Source organism: Mus caroli, unplaced genomic scaffold (genome assembly GCF_978045245.1).
Source record: "Mus caroli unplaced genomic scaffold, Mus_caroli_1 scaffold_4, whole genome shotgun sequence".
NCBI lineage: Eukaryota > Metazoa > Chordata > Mammalia > Rodentia > Muridae > Mus > Mus caroli.
In genome coordinates this window covers 133,042,200-133,065,525 of record NW_028227259.1, presented here as the reverse complement: position 1 = coordinate 133,065,525, position 23,326 = coordinate 133,042,200, and the positions used below count along the sequence as shown (strand labels likewise).

Below are 23,326 nucleotides of genomic sequence, written 5' to 3'. Positions count from 1 at the left end.
TGGTTTGCTGGCAAGGACAGTTTTGCCTTTCAGGGGATAACCTGGAAGCGTGCGAGGGAGAGCTGGCAACATCTGGTTTTAGGGTTACTGCTCGGTCATCTACTCTGAGAGTTACCTACCTCAAACGTAGGCATGGTGAGGTCGGGAAGCCTCAGAGATGAGGAGTTAGCCTTTTGCCCCATATCCTACACACATGCCTGAGTGGCTATCTTGCTCAAGGCAACAGTTAGCATCGTAGCAGTTGTCATGTGACATGTTACCTATAGACCCAGCCAGGCAGGCATTGCAGTTCATTGTACAGTTCAGGCACATGGTGGTGGTGCACACCTTTAAATCCAGCACTCCGGGGGTGGGGGTAGAGGCAGGTGAATCTCTGAGTTCAAGGCCAGCCTGGTCTATAGAATGAGTTCCATGACAGCCAGGGCTACTCAGAGAAACCCTGTCTCATAGCCCATGCCTCCTAAATAATTTTTCCTGGAGTTATATATCACTTCTCATTATAATTGTCTTCCATTCACATATTAATACTTATTGCTTACACTATGCCCGGTGGTGCCCACTCCCCTCCTTAAAACTTCCCTTAGATCCTCTAGCTTTTCCTTGAGACCACATACAATTAGGGCAGAATCACATAGAGATTAGGCAGAGTGGCTGGATATTCAGGTGAGGGTCCCAGGACCCTCCCTTCTGTTAGGGGACATCAAAAGTCAACAAGCCTAGCTGGAATGATCTTTTGTGAGCATACCACACACACACACACACACACACACACACACACACACACACACACACACACACTTCTGCTTCGGATAGCTTGTGGAGGTCAGAGGACAGCTTTCAGGAGTTGGTTCTCTCCTTCCACTATGTGGGTCCCAGGGACGGCGTTCATCTCTCCCCGCATTGGGTCACATCACTGAAGTTTGAGTTTTAAGCTTTCCTGTTGGTTTGGGTTATTTTTATGGGAGGTTTGGTTTGAATGCAGAGTCAATCTGAGGGGCGCTGCTTGATCCTGGAGAGAAGTCTAAACAGCTTAGCAGATGTCAGACATGGACTCAGTCTAGATGGCTGGCCTGGATCGGCAGGAGCTTCTGGGACTACGGTAGTGAGACCTTTTACTCTGGATTAGTCTTTAATGAAGTTGGTATTTTCAGTCTCGAGTCTTGTATGCGGTGAAGTTCATGTGGGGATACAGGAGACCTTCAGAGATGGGAGGAACGCCCACAGGCAGATCTGTTTCTTTGTTTCTAATAAGGTGACCTCTTGGCCTCTGACTGTTCTTCTCTCTGCATCCGGAGCACTCTCATTAAATATGGCCAGAAAGCAAGCCTCGCTCTCCTGTCTAGACGGCCTTCCCGCACATCCTTTTGCACGTCCTCCTAATCTTATTAGATTCTAGCTCGAGTTGAGATGGTACGTGAATGTTCCACCTTTCCCACCAATCCCCGAGTCCTGAAAGGACAAGCTCTCATTTACCACTGGTCTCAAGGACTGCCAGGCAGGGCAGAGGTGCGTGGTAGATGCTTGCTTAATTGAAATGAATTGAATTTCCGCCATGCAGGCTGGGTTTTCAATTCTGAAGCCTTCAGATGAAGCCTGCCTGTCTTTGTTCTTCAGTCACTTACCCTGCTATAATTCCTGCCTGTGTCACTTGTGAGCCTTGTGATAAAAACCCAGGGCCATTCAAGTTGTCACCTTATTCCCTTGACTCTAGAGAACTGGAAAAAAAAATCTTGTTTTTGCACAATAAAAGGGAAAAGAAGCAATGGCTCATACTTTGCCTCAGTCAGAGGATCTGGGGGACAACTCTCACCTCAAAGAGGACAAGGGATAGTTTATTCTCGAGCCACATAGGAGAGCCTGCAGCCTGGGAACAAAGACTTGGGTTACCCTAAAGTACCTGGTGCATGCTAAGTGTTTCGTGAAGTTTTTATAGTAACAAAGTCAGAAAGCGAGTCACTTTTCACATTCATTGTTGGAAGCATGCAAGGCTTACATCAAAGCCTCGAAACCTCTGCCGTAGGACTCAGGTGACACTCTCTGATGTCCTTCTTAGCCTTTTGATTGGTAGAAGAAAAGGATTTCTTGATGATTGCTATGCTATGGGTAGGTAATAGGTGCCTATGTATAAGGGGACTAAAGATGTCCCTAGGTAAGTTATGACTGGACTCTGGACCTGTAACAGCCCAGCTTCTCCTGAGCTATGAAGGTTCTAATCCGGAGGTCAGTGCAAGGTGGCCTTTTGGTCACAGACAATACTCGGGGATTTATTTCTGTTCTTTGGTACCTGATGGTACCAAGTGTTCGTTCCCTCCTGTGTGTTCATTTAGCCTTTGATTTTTATGCATTAATTTGGCCTATGGAGATACTTTCTGGATGATGAAGTCATCAGCCGTGCCTTGATAATAAGGGCAAGGGGTGGAGCTCCCACGTGGACTTGTATACCCAGCTGTCTTCAGCTCAGTCTAGGTAATGAGCCCAGGGCTGGCTAGTTTTTAATCAGCTTGACATAACATAGAGTCAAGGAGGAGGAGGAAGTCCCAACTGAAGAATATCAGATTGGATTGTGGGCATGTCTACCAGAGACGATTTTGATTGATGATTGATGTGTGTGTGGGCCCACTGTGGGCAGTACCATCCCTAGGCAGAGTCAGTCGGAACTATGCTGTACAGGAAAGCTAGCTGAGTCTGAAGTTGTGATCAAGCCAGTAAGCAGAGTTCCCCTGTGGCTTCTCCTTCAGTTCTTGCTTGAGATCCTGCCGTGATTTCTCCCAATATTGCTGTCTTAGTTACTCCTTTATTTTTGTGATAAGACAGTATAGCTAAGGTAGATAATAGGAGAAAATGGTTATCTGAGGCTTACTGTTTCAGAGGGTTAGAGTCTATGGCAGTTATGGTAAGGAACATGGCATCAGGCAGGCAGGCATGGTGCTGGAGCAGTAGCTGAGAGCTTACAGCTGATCCATGTAGGGCAGAGAGGCAGGGAAGAGCTAACTGGGAATGGTATGGACTTCAGAAACTTCAAAGCCCATCTCACTTGACACACCTCTTCTAACAAGGCCACACCTCCTAATCCTTCCCAAATAGTTCTACCAATTGAGGACCAAGCATTCAAACATATGAGTCTTTAGGGGCCATTCTCAGTTGGACTGAGACTCGAAAGTGTGAGTTAGACAACTCCTTTCCAAAGTTGCCCTTGGTCATTTTTTTTTTTTAAGTCACAGTTAAGGAAAAGCAAACTAGAGGAAGCCCTAAATACCTTGATCTTGCAGAGCCTAGGACTTGGAGAACTAATGGACAGTCAAGGGGCTTGGGGGTGGTGGCTAAGGATGTGGCTCAGTTGGAAAACTGTGTAGCATGCAGGAGACCCTGGGTTCAGTCACTGGACACCATATATATGCTGGGCTGGGAGGCACACACCTGTCATCCTAGTTCTTGGGAAGTGGAGGCAAGGAGACCAAAAGATCAAGGGCATCCTTGGATGCAGAGTGAGTTCAAACCAGCCTGATCTCTATGAGACCCTCTGGGAAAGTTCTATGTCAGGACTATATTATTTCTCATAGTTGCTGACCAGCAAGTTTGGATGATGATACAGAAAGTTCCAGGCTGGGAAGGCTGTGAGTTAGGCTACACTTTGAGCTGGTCTTGATGGAGTAGTGTCACCCCTGACTCCTTTGCCCCTCGGGTATGGAGGAAGGAGCAAGGAACATGGAGCCACTTCTGCCTGCAGAAGCTCACGTGTGCTCTTTCCTGCTCTTTAGAAATGACCCGCCATACCTGAAGACCACAGGTGCTAAAGACGATTTGATTAGACCCAACACTAGGAAGACTTCCACCGTGTCCAGAGACAAGGACACAGCTGTAGAGATTGGTGGTAAGTGGCCCTCTGGCCCTTTGGAAGCTCTGTTCTTCTTCCTTGTGCCATATAAGGGCTGTGCCTGGTCTTCACAGTTCAGCAGTTTAGTCAAGACAGGGTTATTGAGTGTCAGTTATATGTCTTTGGTTTGGGAGGGTGGCGTGAGCACACACTGAAGGTGGCCCATGCTCTTGAGAGGTGTCTGTGCAAAGGTCCTGAAGTCAGATACATGGGGGAAAGTCTGTTAGGAGCACTGACCAGAGAGAGGTAGAGAGACCAGTTTTCTAGGACTTCAAACTCTAGGTTAGAATGGTGATTGTAAATCACATTTTGCATTTCTTTACATCACCCTGTACTCTTGAGTGTTGTTACAAGTCAATGTGGCGCAAGGAGCATTCAGACCAGCATGACCTTGGTGCGTTGGGGGATGGTGTTCCTCCTAATGAGAAGACATAGGAAATGGATCTTCTGGTCCTCCCTGAAGTCAGTCCCGATTGCCTTACTCTGGAGTCACTGAAGCATGCAGAGTAGTTCAGAAGAAAAGCGATGTTGTTTGGATGGCCTTTGGTTTGAGGCTTCCCAGGCAGAGAGAGGTGTGGCCTGAATGCAGGGAAGTTCACACTGTGCCCAAGAAACAGAGTGAAGAGGTAAAGTGGTAGTTGTGTCCACTGCCTCAGGCTTTCAACCTGCAACTGCCTGCCAGGTAGTGGCTGCCATAGTGGTTGCATTTGTATTTGGGATACGAAGCAGAAAGCATGGCACAGAACTTGCCTAGGCAGGGCATGGGGTGAGGCTCTGGCAGAATCAAATCGTGGGGCGGTGAGCCTCGGACTCCAAAGCAACAGGATGTCGGGAGAGGTGATGATATTCCATGGTGGACACAGTTTAGATGGTCACCTTCCTGGGATGGTGATGGCGGTGGTGATGGTGGCAATATGAGGATGATGGTGATGGTGTGCATGATTATGATGCTGTTAATGGTGGAGATATCCATAGTGATATCAGTAATGATGACATTGGTGATATTGGTGGTGATAGCAATGATGGTGATGATATTAATGGTGATATTGATGGTGATGCTGCTGATGACGGTGATGATATTGATGGACATGCTGCTGCTGCTAATGATATTAATGTGATGATGGTGATAATCCTGATGGTGGTATCAGTGATGATATTGATGATGATGTGATATTAATAGTGATGATAGCAATGAGATTGATGGTGATGCTAATGTTATAGAGGAAAGGACCCAGACAGTATGTGTTCCATACGCTTGGATTCACATCCAATCCTCTGACTTCTCTTGCCCTGCAGGGAGTAAGAAGGGGTCCATATATACCTCGCTCAGCTATTTTAGATATAGGATATGTGCTTGGTAATCATTCGGCTTCCAGTATGAGACAGCCACAAATCCTCACTGAAAGTAAAGGTGACATCTTCAAAAGAGGGAGCTGCCTAGAAAATACCACGAAATTTCACTTTTTATCATTATCTATACAGTGGCATCAAATGAACTGCATGGTAGATATCATTTAGAGTGAGCAGGGGTTTGTCCTAAAACACCAGAAAGAGTCATGAAGAATGCTTCGGAGGAGGGCCTGGCTTGGCTGAAGGAGGCGGCGTGTCATCATTTCTGCATGCTTTTTTCCCTAAGTGTGTCTGTTGTATAAACTTTTAATCCCAACCCGGGGTTTCTACTCCACCTTTGACCCTTTAGTTCCCAGATGAAACACACACACACACACACACACACACACACACACACACACAGTCTTTATATTTACAATAAGCCTTACACAGCACAAGAGCTGGGCAGATATCTGCCCTCTATGCTATTAGAATCAGTGTTCCTATTGATAACCTTGAGTGATTACTTACTATGCTCTGCCTGGGCTGCTCTGATCTCCATCTGGCCAGTCCTCAGGGCCACATTTTTATGGCTCACCTAACCCACGATGGCTTCTCCTCCTTCCTCCTGCACCTTCTTCTTCCCCTCGTGGTTCTCCTCCGACCCCAAGTCTGCGACTTGAACTGACTTGAACTGAGCACACGCCACTAAGAACTGCATCTAAATTTAGCTTTTCCCTTACTTTTAAGGGTACAGAACATTTGAATTACTTAACCATGGAGGGAAAGTAGGAAGATAGTCTCCAGAATTTCAAAACTATTGACCCAGAGACTCAGAGAGAGGATGTTCATTTGACTGAAGGGTCGGGTACCTCAGCCCTGAGGGACATCCTAGTCTGCCACCTTAAGCATGCCTTCATGATCATTAGGTGTTAAACTCTCTCAGGGGCAGAGGTTTTTTTTTTTTTTTTTTTTTTTTAATAAGTCTGTAAAGACCATGACTGTCAACATTGTTGGAAACTTTCCTTCAGAGATCAGGGGTCCCTGGTGAGTTGAAGAAAAATATTAAAACATTTGTTCACGGGTCTGACTGAGTTAGAAAAGCTATGGCACCCGCATCTCTTTCACAGAAGTGCACCGCATGCCTGCAGCTTTAAATAATTTACCCTGTCTTATTGCAAAGGCAACAGATGCGCCAGAAAAGAAAAAGAACTCACGTTTTACAGAGGCGTATGAAATAAATGTTAAACGCTCCTGGATAGCTTCCCCATCTTGAATCCCACTGACTACCACAATTAGACTTTGATATTTCTTTGCTGAAGTTGTGATCCCAACTTCACAAATATGCACATGGTTGGTGCTGGATTATAAAATGGGTGAAGGTTTAACCACTCAGGTTCTTGCTTGGGTGTGTGCTTTACATGGTCTAACATCACCTACTGGTGCCTATTACAGGAGCTGGGTAAATATTTATTGAGATAGGAATCTCTGATCCTGGCAGGAAGTGCCCCCCTCTGCCTCCTGCCACCCTGAGCCCTGTGCCTGAGACCCTTGAGGTGCACATCTGTTAGTTTATCCTGCTAGATAAGCTGTATAGGGCCTGCCTCCTGGCTTGGTAGACAACCACTGTCTGCTTGATGCTCTGCTAGCAGAAACTAGATCCATGTGTTGAGTTGTGGGGAGAGAGGGAAGAAGAGGAGAAAGGATGGAGAGAAGAAGGGCAAGAGGGATGGAGAAAGGGAAGGGAATGGAGAGAGAGAGAGAGAAAGAGAGAGACACAGAGAGAGCATCTCTTCTGTCTCTAGAGAATTTGAGAGTTTTCTGTTTGGTGAAGCCACTATGTATATCCATCCCCACCCCCACCCTGATATTTTCTGGAATGTTCTGCAGGTTAACAGAAGAAACAACAGCAATTAACAAGCCTTCTATTGTATTAGTGGGAAAAAATATAACCCTGTCTTTCATGGGGATGTGTTCTGAGACACTCCCCTCTGAGAGGGAGGTTGTCACAGAATTCTGAACCCTACAGACACTTTGTTTTCTGCTGGGCCAGGGCAAAACTTAATTTACAAATGAGTAACTGGAGCCCAGCCCCAGCTCAATGTCTCTGGGTTTGATCCCCAGAACCCAAACACATCAGACAATAAGGCACAGTGAGAGATCAATGTACAGCGTTAGCATAAAGTGCATAAAGTGGGACTGTGGCAACAGTATACTGCAGTGCAGCATTATAATAATAAAACTTACTCTTTCTTGAATTTTCCACTTAATATTTTTGAACTGTGAGGGATGTGAATAACTGTGACTGTGTGGGAGTGGGGTGGGGGATGGGGAAAGACACGACTGTAGGATTATTTGTTAGAAAAAAAAAATCCTAGCCTTCTTAGGAGATGGAGGATTATGAGTGAAGGGTCGTCCTCTGTTAGATGATAAGTTCAAGGCCAGCCTGGGCTATGTGAGACACTGTTTTAAAAGGCAAAGTGTGTGTGTGTGTGCACGTGCGTGTGCACGCGCACATGAATGGTGTGTGTGTGGGGGGGTCTTAACTAGCACGCTATCCAGTGATTGCATCCAAACTTTCCTCTTTCCATGTATGTATCTCATTAAAAGAAATGGCAGTCAACAGTGGGAAAACTCAGGGAGCCATGTCTGAGAAGTAGGGACCCTGTTCTCTCTGCTGTCAGAGATGGAACCTCTGATGCTATGGGTCGCTTGGCATATGGTGGCCGCTTCTTGATAATTCTTGAGGCACAAAGGACCACCCAGCTAGGCTGGGTTTTGTGGTGGGTGGTTTGGCAGAGACCTCTGATCTGGTCTGATCATAATGTAGTTTGGGTAGGAATGTCTGGTTCAAGTGGCTCTTTATGTTGTTATTCTTCCTGGCTAAAGCAATTATCCATTTCAAATCCAATTTTGTTTACTTCTTCTTCTTAAGTAGGCAAGACAACGTGGGGCGGCTGTGTCCACATCTGAGACAGTGTTTGGCCCCAGGCGGATTGTTTGTGACTTCCAGTCAGGAAGTGCATGAGGTTGTCTGGCCTACAGGCCTGGGGTGCTGATGGCTCTGTGTTTGTCTCAAAGGCTGCAAAGAAGGAAAGAGAGAGGGGAGGAGAGAGACAGACCATCTTAGTCCGTCTTGTCTTGTCTTGTCTTGTCTTGTCTTGTCTTTTTTCTTTTCTTTTCTTTTCTTTTCTTTTCTTTTCTTTTCTTTTCTTTTCTTTTCTTTTCTTTCCTTTTCTTCCTTCCTTCCTTCCTTCCTTTCTTTCTTTTTTTTTTTTCCCCGAGACAGGGTTTCTCTGTGTAGCCCTGGCTTTCCTGGAACTCACTCTGTAGATCAGGCTGGCCTGGAACTCAGAAATCCACCTGCCTCTGCCTCCCGAGTGCTGGGATTAAAGGTGTGTGCCATCACCGCCTGGCTCTTAGTCCAGGTTTCTATTGCTGCAATGAAACACTGTGACCAAAAAGCAAGCTGGGGAGGAAAGGGTTTATTTGGCTTACATTTTCACATTGCTGTTCATCACTGAATGGAGTCAGGACTGGAACTCAGGCAGGGCAGGAGCTTAGAGGCGAGAGCTGATGAGAAGGCCATGGAGGGCTGCTGCTTACTGGCTTGCCCATCAGGCTTGCTCAGCCTGCTTATGTGAACCCTGAGTCTCGCTGGAAAGAAACCAAGTCCACCACTGAGCTAACTTATAGCAAGTTTTTAACTAAATACTGACCAAGATGGGGTTTGGTCAGGACTACTCCCTGGAACCTCCAGCTGAGAGCTCCCCCCCCCCCCACACTCTCATGAGGCTTTTTTATTTTCCAAGAACTACAACTCCCAGCATTCCAGGAAGTTACCTGGTCCTTGGGCAGGTGGTGCTTAAAGGTATACTTTCTGGTGTTACTATTCCTTTCCTTTCCTTTTTCCTTTCCGTTTTCCTTTCCTTTTCTTTCTTTCTTTCTTTCTTTCTTTCTTTCTTTCTTTCTTTCTTTCTTTCTTTCTTTCTTTCTTTCTTTCTTTCTTTCTTTCTTCCTTCCTTCCTTCCTTCCTTCCTTCCTTCCTTTCTTTCTTTCTTTCTTTGGTTATTGTATTTACATTTCAAATGTTGTTCCCCCTCCCAGCCTCCCCTCTGTAACCCCCCCCCATTGCATGCCCCCTCTCATTTTCCTCTAAGAGGGTGCTCTCCCACCTACCCACTCATCCAGTCACGCCCGCCTCACCCCAGGCTGTCCTTGAAGGCCCAATCCTCGTTCCTCCACTGCCAAGTGCTGGGATTACAGGTGTATACTGCCACATCTGTTTTTTTTTTTTTTTTTGGTGGTGCTGGATGGAATCCAGGGCTTTGTGTGTCTAGTGCCAGGCACATACTCTACCAACCGAGCCACATCTCCAGCCCCCAAAGATCTTGATGTCACTTGTTTGCCATGTGTTCTTGCCAATCCAGATCCCGGACCACCAATGGCTGACTTGTTCTTGTTCATTCTGTAGATTAGAGAAATAAGGTTGAAGACATGTGACGTCACTAATGTTAAGGGCTCTGGCTGGGTAGAGGTGGAAAACCAGCTCAAAACTCCCACGGGGGGCTGGCAAGTTGGCTCAGTGGTTAAGAGTGCCAACTGTTCTTCCGAAGGTCCTGAGTTCAAATTCCAGCAACCACATGTGGCTCACAACCACCCGTAACGAGATCTGGCGCCCTCTTCTGGAGTATCTGAGGACAACTACAGTGTACATACATATAATAAATAAATCTTAAAAAAAAAAAAGTCCCACGGGTAAGGGCAGTAGGGGTGAAAGTGAATTGAACTCTTTAACTGAGGTGGAAGTAGGCTGGCTTTAGGTTTAATTAGAGCTCTTAATAAGGTACTTTGCATATAGTGCATACATACCTGGCACATTGTCTCACTGTCTGTTGACAGGCGGGAGAAAGATGCCATCACTGCACAGTCTCCACACTTGTCCTTCAGGAGATAGTATTCCCAATTTTAGCAGCCATCTTTCAAAGGACCTGTTGCCTGGGTCCACGCTCAAGGGAGTCAGAGTCAGTGTGTAAGATAATCTTTCAAACCAGAGAGGTCGCACTTCCTAGGGCTGGTGCCACAGGCGGGTGGGCAGGGCTCCTCTGTTGCTTTCTCTCTTATTTATTTATTTCCTTACTCTCTCTCTCTCTCTGTGTGTGTGTGTGTATACACTGTGGCTTTTGTATGGAGGTCAGAGGATAACTTGTAGGAGCTGGTTCTTTCCATCCATAATACATACCCAGGGATCAAACTTAAGTGGCCAGGCTAGACCACAAGCTCCCTTACCTGCTGAGCCCTCTTGCAAGCCCCTAGCTCTCTGTCTTACAAAGGGGAACTTGTTGCAGAATCCAGGAGAAGGACAAGCACCAGAAAAGCCTTAAGAATCTAGAGAGCCCTGGCAGCACAGGACTCTCAGGGTGGCCCTGCAGGATAGGCTGCCCCATGACTTTTTGTCTGTGGGTCCTGCTGCTCAAGGATGACATTCAAAGGAGCCTGACTCAACTCAGGCATCCACCTTGAGCTAGAAGAGGGTACCAGACCACCCGCAAGGATCCAGGAGCTGTGTGGTCTTATAGGATGACGTCTTTATTTATTAGGGTTACTGTTGCTACATGGAAACGCCATGGCCAAAGCTGCTCGGGGAGGAAAGTGTCTGTTTCCTTCACAGTTCCATGGAACAGTTCATCATTGAAAGCAGGGAGGGCAGGAACTCGTGCAGTGCAGGAACCTGGAGGCAGGAGCTGATGCAGAGGCTACAGAGGAGTGCTGCGTACTGGCTTGCTCCCCACAGCTTGCTTAGACAGACAGATACACAGACAGACACACAGACAGACAGACAGACAACAACCTGGTGGTGCTCCAAGGTCATCTCTGTCCTACAAGGCAGAGTGGAAGTCCCTTCCTATGGGTCTCAGAGGAGGGGTGGGGGTCATGTCACAGGGGTGGCTAGTGAGTAGCCAAATAGCACAGGTTGGCAGCCAGGCTGTGCCTGGTTCCCAGGTGGTGCAGGGAGAGGGTCCTGCATCCTGGGCCAGGAGTGGATGCAACTTACAGGATGCATGGGAAGTGATGGCAAAGGGTGCATTGTAGCTGGGCTGTATCCATAGTAGGGGTGGGGGGATGTACAGCCACTTTAGTCCTTTGATGCTCAGAGTATGTAACCTGGGGGCTGTAAACCTCCGTATGGAAGTGAGTTTGGCAGATGTCAGGTACCTGGGAAATCTGCTAGGGGGCATCAGAGTCAGGCTCTCAGTAGGGAGCTTGCCATGCCCTAAGCAATAGCTTGGAGAACTAGGAGGCTGCTTGGTGGGCGTGGCTGGATCATCCTCTAGCCCAGAGGCTTTATCCCTCAACAACTGTGGAGCTCTGCTTCTGGGCCTCACTGTCTCTATGCATTATTTAAGAAGGGTAATTAACACCAAGTGACATTTTAGCCTACTGTCTCTAAGGACGTTGTGTTGATGACATTCAACAGGAGGGAATACAGTAGGGGGCTCCCTGAGGGGCTACAGGTGGCAGAGATGAAGGCTTCTTAGACATGGACAGACAGACTGGGGGGGGGGGAGAACACAGTTCCCCCTAGCAGCTGTAAAATTGCTCTGGGGACCTGGGGGCCTCCCAGGAGAACCACACTGCATACTTAACTCAGGTCCATCTGCCCTTGCAAGTCTTCCTAATGGCTGGCCCTAACTCCAGGTCATTATCTGTAGAGACAACTAAGCTCCTCCCATTGGAAGGTCTCAGATATGGGTTCATGAGGGACACTGAGGCAGAGTGTCAAAGAAGCATTAGCACTTTAGATGGAACAGCAGCGTGGTCAGGGCTCTGAGGAGAGAAACCAGGGCCTCCGTGATAAAAAGGGGGAGGGTCTCTTCTACCTTTCGGAGGATAAGGGTTTCATAGTAGGTGCCTGCGGTGAGGCTCTCTGATTCCCAGGCGGGAGACTGACAAGGGGTGGGGAGCAGGCCACGTGGCTGCCAATCTTCACTTTGATATAAATTCCCCAGGTAAGGGAGACCCTGGCTCTGGGAAGCTTAGTATCAGCTGGCGATTCAGTGTCTCCGCAGGTGTCTGTCAGTGTCTGTGAGCGGGGAAAGGACTGCTGTGTGTATTGTGACCTGAACAACAGCTTGATTCCCACATGACATCTTTACTGTGTTTGCCCAAAATAATGCAGGCCTGGTGCCTTGGAGGGTCTGAGGCACTGCCAGGTGGTACCAGACTGGGACGTGTACACAGCTCACAGGCCTCCAAATCTACACCTCTCTCTCCAAGGCTACTTGGCACAGGACAGCTGCCTTCCTTCAAGGGAAGGCTTTGGGTCTTCAGTACCAGACACTGAATGTGGCAAAGGACTTCCTGTTACTTCTGCTCCCAGATGTAGCAGGCTATCCTCAGAGTAGACAACCTACTGTATTTGCCCCAGGGCCATTATGCACCAGAAGACACTGGCAATCAGATTGAATGGGGTTCGAAGCTGTACTTTTAAAACTGCCCTCGAGAGGTGCAGAGAAATAACTCAGCCCTAGTGACTGGCTGCTAGGTGCCCAGAAATCATGTGTGCATGCTTGCTTGTTTGCTTAAAGATTTATTTGATTTTTAAATTACATGCATATTGCATGTCTGTGTGTGGGTAGGAACACTGGAGTATAATTGCCCATGGAGTCCAGAAGAGGGTGCTAGATCCCCAGAAACTAGAATTACAGGTGGTTGTGAGCTGTCCTGCATGAGTGCTTAGAACTGAACTCAGGTCCTCTGCCAGAGTGGCACACGGTCTTGACTGCTGAGCTATCTCTCTATCCCTGAGTTCTATCAAGTTGCTTCCCTCATAACTCTAGAGGGAGGTTTTGGTATATTGCCAGCCCAGCTGGTACCCTAAAATCTCCTGTAGAACTTGAGGGCTCAAAGGATGCCAACTAGGTTTTTGAGAGATGATGGGGGGGAGGTGTCTCTGTTTCCTCATCTGCAGAGGAACCAAGGTGAATGCCTGGACCAGCATTCTTTGTGATCATGAGGGTTAATGCCTGCCATGTGGCTGTTATAAATTGGCACTATGTAAAATGGTCATTAAATAAAGAAATCTTTGGAAACCTTCCATGGCCAGAGGCAGTAGGGGAGTAATAGACAATGTTCTCTTTAACCCCTCTCAAGTTTTATGCCATTTAGTTAGGAGAGCCATAGGCTTCCCTAGGGAAATGCACCATGCTCGTTTGCATTCTTGATGCATAGGAGCTGCTGAATTAGATGTTTAATTTAATTAATGAACATGCATCTCCCGAAGTGCCTCTCTCTCAGCAGTGGATTCCGCTCTCCCATCTTTCTCTTTGAGCTTCGACTTGCTGAAGTAAGTCTTTGAAGATGTACATAGATCAATAATTCTGTCTCCGTGCCGTGTACACAGAGACCCAGGGTAGATTCAGAGCGACTCTGGAGAAAAGCGGTCTGTGCACTGGGAGATAATTGCATTACTGAGTTTGCAAACCTCTTGTCCAGCATTGAGGCCGGACCACGGAAGCTCAGCACCACCCTCATAACAAACTCAATTAAGGCATCAAGTTGGAAGCCGAGTTAGGCAGTACATTAATTTTTAATCTGTGGCTGTAGCTTGCTTTCAAGCACAGTGGCCTCACAACTACCAATCCTACAAGAAATAAAGGAGAGAAAGGTATTTGCTAGCTAGGAAAGCTGGCCTTTGCTCTGGCCCTGCCTGGTCCACCCAGAGAGGGCCTGGCTTGGAGACTTGCAGTCTGCTGATGAAGTTTGTCTATTTTCTGAAGACAGGAGTCCTGGTGGCCTGGACTGATTCTGCCTTCCTTATGATCTTGATGAGGGTGTTGCTTAGATTTGCTGACGGTACCTTGACAATGAGACTCTAATTCCCTATGGGTTTTCCCAGTTCGATTAAGTGTGGTCTTGGGAAAGAGAGCTCTGTTTGGCATCCTGGCAGGAAGTGCAGGGAGCCCTTCGGGTGTGATTTGGTGGGGGAACCTCAATTTGTGGAGATGTGGGCGGGGCTCAGGAGGGAGAGAGGCATCCTGTCTGGCCACACAGGCAATTGTTGTCTGATTAGCTCTTCCAGGGTACAGCTCAGTGAGTAGGTATGTAATAGTCTTAATAGTGTTATATAAATATTCTTTTCTTTTTTAAATTTTGCTTTGTTTTTCAAGTAACTTTCTATGATTTTTAATTCAAACACTGTATTAGTTAGGGGGCCTGCAGAGCAGAGGTTCTCAACCTGTGGGTCTCAACCCCCCTTGGGGGTGGAATGGCCCTTTCACAGGGGTCCGGTGTCAGATATCCTGCATGCCACATAGTTACATTACAGTTCCTACGCGTGGGCCCCTGGCAGTGCAGTGCTGTGGATACTCACCTATGAAACTTTCACATAAATGTCCAGCTCTCTAAGGCAGCAGTTCTCAGCCTTCCTAATGCTGCGATGATCTTTTAATACAGTTCCTCATGTTGTGGTGATTCCCCTAACCATAACATTATTTTCATTGCTGCTTTATAACTGTAATTTTGCTACTGTTATGAAGCATAATATAAATATCTGTTTTCCAACAGTCTTAGGTGATGGTTGTGAAAACAAACAGACAAATCCCAGAGGGGTCGTGACCCACAGGTTGAGAACCATACCGCTCTAGGGCCACCTACCAGAACTGAAATATTCAGATCACGGGCCCTGGGAGTTATCTCCCTCCTACAGAAAGCTGCAATCTGCTGTCCCAGGCTCTTCTCACACTAGGCTGACCAGCTCCTCCCCCACAGCTCTGTAGAGACCTCCCTGCAGGTCATTCATGAAACACCTCAGCCAGCCAGGGCCAGTTTTTCTTGTAAAAGGGAACCTGGAGTCCTTCCAGCCTTGGCCTTTTCTGGTGGTTTTTTAAAAATACATTATATGAGATGAATCAGTCCAAAGGGGCCACGAAGTCTGCAGTTTCTCAGTGGTTCCGGGCAGGTGGAGGTCTCCCAAAGTTACAGAAACCAGCAGTGTGCTTTGGAGACACACAGAGAACCTGTTTGCAGACTTGTCTGGCCCTTTTATAGCCAATCATGTGTGTCTGTCTCTGTCTCTGTCTCTGTCTCTGTCTCTGTCTCTGTCTCTGTCTCTGTCTCTGTCTCTGTCTCTCTCTCTCTCTCACTGTTTTCCAGTCAAAGATATGCATACTTTCCCATGATGGGTCGGGGATTGGAGTTGAAATGGCTGTGTGTAATTTTTCTGGAGTTAATTTTATAATGGAGTCCGAGGGATGGACTGGAGGTGAGGGAAAAGGATGGTCTGTCTGATACCCTTGGTCCCTGTCCAACCTCAGACTCTGGGAAACAGGATGTCTAAGGAGGAGGAAGGGGCAGTTGTGGGCCTTGCAGTGGCAAGAAGACTTGGCTTCTGCCTCCCTCGTGGTCAGCGCTGAGCAAGTATTCTCCCACTGAGCTATGCCTGCAGCTCCAGTTCCCACTTGAGCGGCACTGTGGGCATTTATAAAAACCTAACTGTTCACAGTACTGGGGCTTCAATTTCTTTGTGGAGAACTGAGCTTCCAAGGGCCCACCCTGTCATCCCTAACTTTTCCTTCTCTGGCGGGGGCCTAAGTATCAGCTGCAGCCCATGTGTTTCCATCTCCTCTGGTCCTACTCAGTCATGGGAGGCTCCAGAGGGGTCCTGGTCAGTGTTGGGAACAGCTGGGTGGCATCCTTGTTCTGCCTGTAGAAGTTGCAGCTGTGGCTGTGGCTGTGGCTGTGGCTTTGTCTGAGCCTCTGTGAGAGGATCCAGATTTGCTCCTCTCAGAGGGAAGCAAGGGCTAGACTGGAATCACGGGTGGTAATGAAGGTAGAGTGAGGGACACTGCGGGGACCGTCCTAAACACACACCAGACATCTCCCAGGGAGTGTTCTCTCTCTCTCCATGCCTGTGGACCCTGTGAGTGTAACTTTGGACTGGTCATGGTTGCAATTCCTTTGAATGCTGCAGGCAGGTGGGTACTGAAATACAGTCCTGCTGGAAGGGCACTGGATGATTGACAGGGTGTTCCTCCTATCAGAGAAGATGTACCCACCTGTGGGTTCAGTTAACATATCTAGGAGTGACCCTTTCTCTTCCCCTCCCCCCTTTTCTTCCCTTCTTCCCTTCCTCCCTCCGTCCTTCATGTCCTCCCTCCCTCTCTTCTCTGTTCCTATCCTTTCCCTCTCCCCTCCCTCTTTCCTTCTATGATGCTGGCACAAAACCCAGAGCCTCCTGAACGCTAGGTCCATTGAGTTAGACCTCAACTCTGAAGGAAGAATCGTGGTAACACTGTTAAGCCGTACACCCAGGTTCTGGGGTTCTGGGGTATGGTCTCTCTCCCTTTGGTGCTAGCTGGGTCCTCTGCCCAAAGGTCCTCAGACTGAAGTCTTTGGCAGGGTTATGGGATGCTGGGGGTCTTAATCTTCAACAAGCTCTGGTCCCTCTTCTGCTGACTCAGGGAGTCTGCTCTGAAAAGTGTTGCCTCGGCTTCTGCTTGTGCCTCAGTGCTGATGGGTTGGGCTATTGGGGTTATTGATAGAGTCATGGAAGAAGCTGAGTCTTCAAGAATGTTGAGCGCAAGTTTGTTACTGTTGCTGCTGCATATCCGGAGGTTTTTTTTGCTTTGTTTTGTTTTTTGTTTTTTTGTTTTTTTCTTTTCTTCTTCTTCAAAGTCCACGCTCATTATATAAACAGAGCTGGGCTCAAACACCTGTCGTGCTAACTTGAAAAATAATTTGCAGTTGGAGCCCATCTCCGGATCTTACACCGAAATAAATTCCAGATGGACTAAAGGTTGGAAGGAGCGCAGTAAAACTCTAAGCCCATAAGAAACAGTGAATGATTTACTGGGTGTCTGCCGGAGGAGGAAGAGCTGGGAGGCTTGGGGCTTTTATTTTGATGGATTCTCGCCATGTGAGGGAGAAACTGGGGAAGACCCCAGGTACTCTGGAGTGATGGCCATGGTCCCTGGGAGGCAGCCTTCAACTCAGGCAGTGAATGCAGCTTGCTAAGGAGCCCAGAGGCAGCCAGCTAGGACTGGGGTCTTTCCGTGATAGGTGCTAGTGAGACTGGGCCAGTGGGGAGAGCACAGAAACCTATCCAGGGGGAAGTGACGTCACTGGTACTTGGGGTGGGGTTGTCTCCTCTCAGACTGCCTCAGCTTCACTAACTTTAGAGATGACAGTTCCCATGTCCCAGGGTTCCCTTCAGTTCCCAGGTAGCCTAACAGGCAGGAGCTGGCTACTAGGCAGACAGTAGGATGTCTGGGAGGAAGCCTCATGGCTGATTCGTATCTTAGTCTCAGCTGCCCATGTGTCAGGAGCCATAAGCCACAGCATATGTACCGTCCTGAGGCTGTGACCCATCCTGCAGGTGAGATTTCAAAGAAGCCTTGTAGGAGAAACGACCTTGACCCTTGGGGTTGACAGACAGGGACAGGATCTGTTGAGAGAATAAACGATCCATGGCTACTCAGGGAGAGCTGGATCTCCAGTCTGCTTCTCATTTCAACCATGGGAAAAGCACTAGGCAAGAAGTATGTGTGTGCCAGTAAGCGTACTTGTGTGAGTGGGTGTGAGCGGGCGTTACCTGGTGTGAGCAGATATGTGTGCACAGACATGTCCAGGTGAAAGAACAAATCTTCCTTTTGTTTGCCTCTGTGTGTGTGTGTGTGTGTGTGTGTATCTTTGTATGTGTGTTCATAGAGTCTAAAGGACAGCCTTGGGTTTTGTTCCTTGGGTGTCACCCAGCCTGTTCTGTGAGACAGTCTCTCCATGGGCTATAACTTGACAACTAAACTAAGCTAGTTTGCCAGCAAATCCCAGAGCTCTTCCTGTCTCCCTTTCCCTACGATTGGAATTACAAGCACACAGTCGTTATGCCTGGCTTTCCCAGTGAGTTCTAGGGATTGCGTTCAGGTCATCTTACTGACTGAGCTATCTCCCCACACCCATGGGAGAACTTATTTAGCCATGGTCTTCTGGAAAAGAGGCAGTGAGATGCACTGCTGTATTCGTTACAACTGGAATACTAAGGTGTATCTGGGAGGCTTAGTGTATTGATTTTGGTCACTGGGTAGCAGATGTGACCAGCATGGAGACACCAGCTTTCTCAGAGGCTCAGGGCAGAAGACAATCTTGTGTCACTGCAGCCCAGCAGAGATTAATTTCAGAAGGAAATCCTGATTCCATCATAGCAAATCCCCCCAGGGGGCTCACAGGTTGCAGGGAAGGCTTTCAATCATGGCAGTTTAATAAAGTGCCCACGAAATGAATATCTTTTGTGAACAGCGTTGGTCACAGAGGCACCTTCACAGACGACGGACAGGGGCTGGGGAGCTGTGAGCTGACTCTCATTTGGGAAACAAACATGAAATGCTTATTTCTTTTGTTTTTTGTTTGTTTGTTTGTTTGTTTTTGGTTTTTTTCAAGACAGGGTTTCTCTGTGTAGCCCTGGCTGTCCTTGAACTCACTTTGTAGACCAGGCCGGCCTTGAACTCAGAAATCCACTACTGCCCAGCTTTTTGTTTTGTTTTTTCGAGACAGGGTTTCTCTGTATAGCCCTGGAAATGCCTATTTCTTAAAAGGCGTTAAACACAATAGTATAAATATATCCTGATGACAAGGGTGTGCTGCATAGGAATATGTCCAAGTGTGTTACAGACATTGAATTCCATGGTACCAACTTCCACTCTCCCAAGACCTCTGTCCTAAGGGTGAGCGGGTCTCAAGGTTGCATAGTATCTCTGTGGCCTCCTGACAGAGTTCACCCTGCCCTCTGTCCCTCACCTCTGACAGCCTATGTGACAAACAGGTCCTAATGCCACACACTGATCAGAACATCACCTGTTCAGTTTGTGTCCTCCCTTTTTTCTTTTGGGTTTTTCGGGACAGGGTTTCTCTGTATAGCCCTGGCTGTCCTAGAACTCACTCTGTAGACCAGGCTGGCCTCGAACTCAGAAATCCGCCTGCCTCTGCCTCCCAAGTGCTGGGATTAAAGGCGTGCACCACCACTGCCCGGCTGTTTGTCCTTTTATATTTACCCGTTAGAGGGGCGTGGAAACTGGTGGTCTGTCCCACTGTAGTCAAATGTAATGTCCCTGAAGGTGAGTTTATTTGATAAAATACTCCAAGATAGTGGATTGATGTATATAAAAATATCCCCTACGTGAGCAGAATAGTCACGGAGTGGATTTGGCCTTGGAGGATGGGGAACCTGCCTGTGTGAGGGCTGAGAAACAGATCTGGGGAAGAGCGGAGGGTGGGGGTGTGGTGAGAGGGGGCCAAGATAGGGAGGCTTCCCCTTCTGCAAGAGCCAGGACCCAAGCTGGGTTTTGAAGGTTGCAGAGGAGTTGGATGACAACCTGGAGGGAAAGGGCATTACAGGCAGGATTGAGGAGCTAGGAGCTACAGTGGAGAATGTGTTCCGAGGACTGAGGGGCCTGAGCAGGCTGGTAGAGTCAAGATGGAGGTGGGGGTGCATGGGAAGGAGGGAGAAGGAAGGGAAAGTTGCGGCATACTACCTCCAAGGGCTGAGCAGAGTGATGTGAGAGCCACCACCCAGCCTTATGTGGCAGGATGGAGCGGCGGGAGGGAGTTGCCCCTCTGAGTTTTCATAGTCTGCAGATTTCATGAAATGCAGGGACCTCAGAGGACACTGCCCACTGAGTGCTTCCTGATTGGTTACTGGGGCAGTCAATCCAAATAGCCACTCCCATACATGACTCTGGTCTTTCCTGGAGACTTTGTTCTTTAGAAATCTCAGGGTATAGGCATGAAGCCTATGGGGGGCAGGAGGTGGGGAGGTGGGGAGCCAAGAGGGAGCCAAGATGACAGAGAAGTGATGGGGACCAAGCCACTGTTGTGTGTACTAGGGACCAAGCCGCCACAGCTTGACTGCCTTAAAGCAGGCTGCTCTGGCCTTGATGAGACCCAGAAGAACGTGTCAGCTTGCAAGCGCCACATTATTTGTTTTTGGAATAGAAAGTAGAAAGTATGACTCGTGTAAAATCTTCTAATTTCTTTTTTAAAAGAACTAATTTTTAAAAACCTAAACCCCTCAATCTCTAAATCAAAAGGAGTGAGAGCTGTGAGCCTCTTACCTGGTTTTACATGGAGGTGTGTGGCCCCTAGTCGTTCATCTTGTGTTCAGCTGCTGGAATAAGAAAGACAAGCCTCTACATTACCCAATATTTTAAGCAGGGTTTAACAAGGCATGGGGCACGCACTACCTCACAGTGATGAAGTTGATGGTGGTGATGATGGCAAAGATGCTTACGGTGATGATGGTGCACCAATACTTGAAAAGTGCCTGATAGGTGTCAGGGACACACCCATCTCTGGAGGCAGATGTAGCAACAGGTTTGATTGAATTAGGGCTCTAAAGACAAACACCAGGAAGTGGTCCTTCACACTGGTTATGGCCACAGCTGCTTGAGGTGGTTCTTACTGGTCTCAATAGCACAGTCACAACAATTAGAAACAATCCAGATATTGCCATGAACGGGAAGGGACCATGAATAGGAAGCCACACCCCTCTCGAATTTCTCCCAGTGTCACAGCCAACTTGAGACACTTCCCTTTAAATAGGGCAGCAAGGTGGCTCGTAGCTATAATTCCAGCACTTGAGAGATGGAGGGGCACAATATTCTGTCATTAATTCATTGAACCTTACCAGCAATCAAAAAAAATAGGGATCCTATTGTCCCACTTTGCAAGTCAGTAAAGCCAAGGACAGGGGTGTTCTGCCCCTGGTCACAAAGCACTCATGTGGATCTTGGACTTAGCATTAAGATCTGAACAAAGTGGATGAGACAGTTTCTCATCCTCTATAGCCCACACAGCTTGTGCTCATATTTTGATGCAGAATACACAAGATTAAGCGATGCCACACTGTCAGACCCTGCTAGGATCACTGGTTATTGTGGGACAATGGGCTATACACAGACGGCCTAGTCTCCAGTCGAGTTGAGGTCTGAACCCCGGTAGAACCTGGTGGTGATAATTCACCTACATGGGACAGTAGGCATTCCCTCATGCCTCCTGGCTCCTGTCGAAGTTACTACCCCCACAGTCCCCACAGCCCCCACAGGAGAAGCATGGCTTTTAGTCACATAGGCAATGTCCCAAGCTTCTGACCTTCAGGCTAGACTCCTCCCAGTTACCTAGGAACAGTAAGATAACAAGCCCACCATAAGAGGGGCTGCTTGGTCCCACCTCACTCTCCTCTCACTCTCTTACTCTCTCTCTCTCTCTCTTTCTCTCTCTCTCTAACCTCTTACTCTAGCCTTTCTTCTCTTTCTCCTTTTCCCCCTTCTCTCCTCTTGACCATGACTGGTCTCTCTCTCTCTCTCTCTTCTTTCTTTTCCCCTGCCTTTCTGCAATAAAGCTCTAAAACCATTGACTGTCTCTGTTCATCAAGGCCTGCTGTGCTTAGACGATGGGATAGGCTTTCTCTTAATGAGCCATTTCTAATCTCCTAATGGAAGGTCTTCCTATGCTCCAGCCACAGACTGAACTTAGGACTCTCGCCTGCATGGGAACCTTTCTCCCTCTGCCGTCTCTCCTGTATCTCCAGGGCCAAGGGTGTCACCCCGGGGCCCCTGGTATGGGGGCTGCCCCTTGTCCACCCCCTCTCGAGTAGGGTCAGTGGCTTAGATACCCACCCGGGGCTGAGTGGAAAGCGTCTGGCAGCCCTCCTGCATCTGCCTGCCCAGAGCACAGGAGCTCTGGCCAGATGTGGGCTCTCTCCCTCTCCCCACCCCCACCCCCAGGGCCCACAGGTTATGTTCTGTGTATACTTTATATTTCCAGGCATTGTGGACCCATGATGGTGTGTGGACTGCAATTGTCTCAGCTGTCTGTGCAATGAAGAGAAGGTACAGAGCCATACAGAAGGTGGCTCAGGTAGAGAGAGGCCTCTCTGAGTTATGTGGCAGTGGCATGGAAAGTGTATGTCAAGAAAGAACCCAGCAGGAAAAAAGAAAGGTCTCAGCAGGAAAAGGGGGGAGGTTGAGCAGAGGCCTTGAGGAGGTAGCAAGGCTGTGGTATTTGAGAGACAGAAACAAACAATGTGTTGTCTGGGGCTAGGATGAGGGTAAGCAAGGTTGGAAGGGCAGGGCAGGGGAGGCTGGGGCAAAGCTGTGTGAGTTCAGAGCTTGGGTAGGCTTGTGGTTGTCAGTGGGATCCATGGAGGATACTTTAACAGAGGTGGTGCTAAAGAGATGCTGAAGAAAGATGGCCAGGACAAAAGGACAGGTGAGGGGGCTGGGAACGGGAAGGCCAGCACCATGGACAGAGTCCTCTGGGCCTCTGATCCAGCTCTGGATGCTGATACACAGACCCTTCCTGTTCTGTAATTGATACACAGACAATGAGCTGCGGGTACTCCAGAGGAACAGCAGTATGAACAGTACAGGTGCTTCCCTGTGGTATGTGGCACCCAGCTTTGCTACCATCCAGCTTGCTGGCACTAGCCTTCCACAGTAAATAGATGATGTTATCAGCTCCCTTTCTTCCTTCTTTCCCCTCCTCTGCCTCACATTCATTCATTTCTTTTGATAAAGGAGCTCACCCTAGTCCAGGTTTCTTGGAAACTTATGGAACACCCCCCCACCCCCCCCGGCCTGCCTACATCTCTCAAGTGCTGGAATTATGGCTACAAGCCACTACTCTTTGCTACTTCATTTAAAATGTCTTAAGTCAGTTGCGCTACTGAGGGAAATTTGAGAGGGGTGTGGCTTCCTATTCATGGTCCCTTCCTATTCATGGCAACATCTGGATTGTTTCTAATTGTGGTGACTGTGCAATTGAGACCAGTAAGAACCACTGTAGGCAGCTGTGGCCATAACCAGCGTGAAGGACTACTTCCTGGTGTTTGTTTTTAGAGCACTAATCCAATCAAACCTGTTGCTATGCCAGTCTCCCTAGTGGGGCATGTCACCGTCCCTGTTTTATAGATGAGAAAACTCAGAGACATGGAGTTTGAACTCAACTGGGTTTGAACTCAGTGCAGAGAGGCCTCAGGCTGTGGCCTGTGCTCAGGACAGTGTGGTACTCCCCTGCCCAGGGAGACTGCGGTGCAGTGTGACCCATCCCAGCCTCCGTGCCCTGGTGGAGCCA

The 23,326-nt window shown here is 48.2% G+C and overlaps 1 protein-coding gene across 8 annotated transcripts in view; it reads left to right on the top strand.

The window, feature by feature from the left end:
- Rimbp2 (RIMS binding protein 2) overlaps positions 1 to 23,326 on the top strand; it is a 192,179-nt gene that overhangs the window by 49,215 nt on the left and 119,638 nt on the right. For 2 of the 8 annotated variants that reach the window (XM_085837207.1, XM_085837206.1), the window contains exon 1: positions 3,765 to 3,871. The exons of the other annotated variants lie outside the window; for them this stretch is intronic. The gene's annotated coding sequence lies outside the window, so the exon portion shown is untranslated. Of the gene's footprint in view, positions 1 to 3,764; positions 3,872 to 23,326 lie in introns of those variants that run through there. 8 annotated transcript variants of the gene reach the window in all.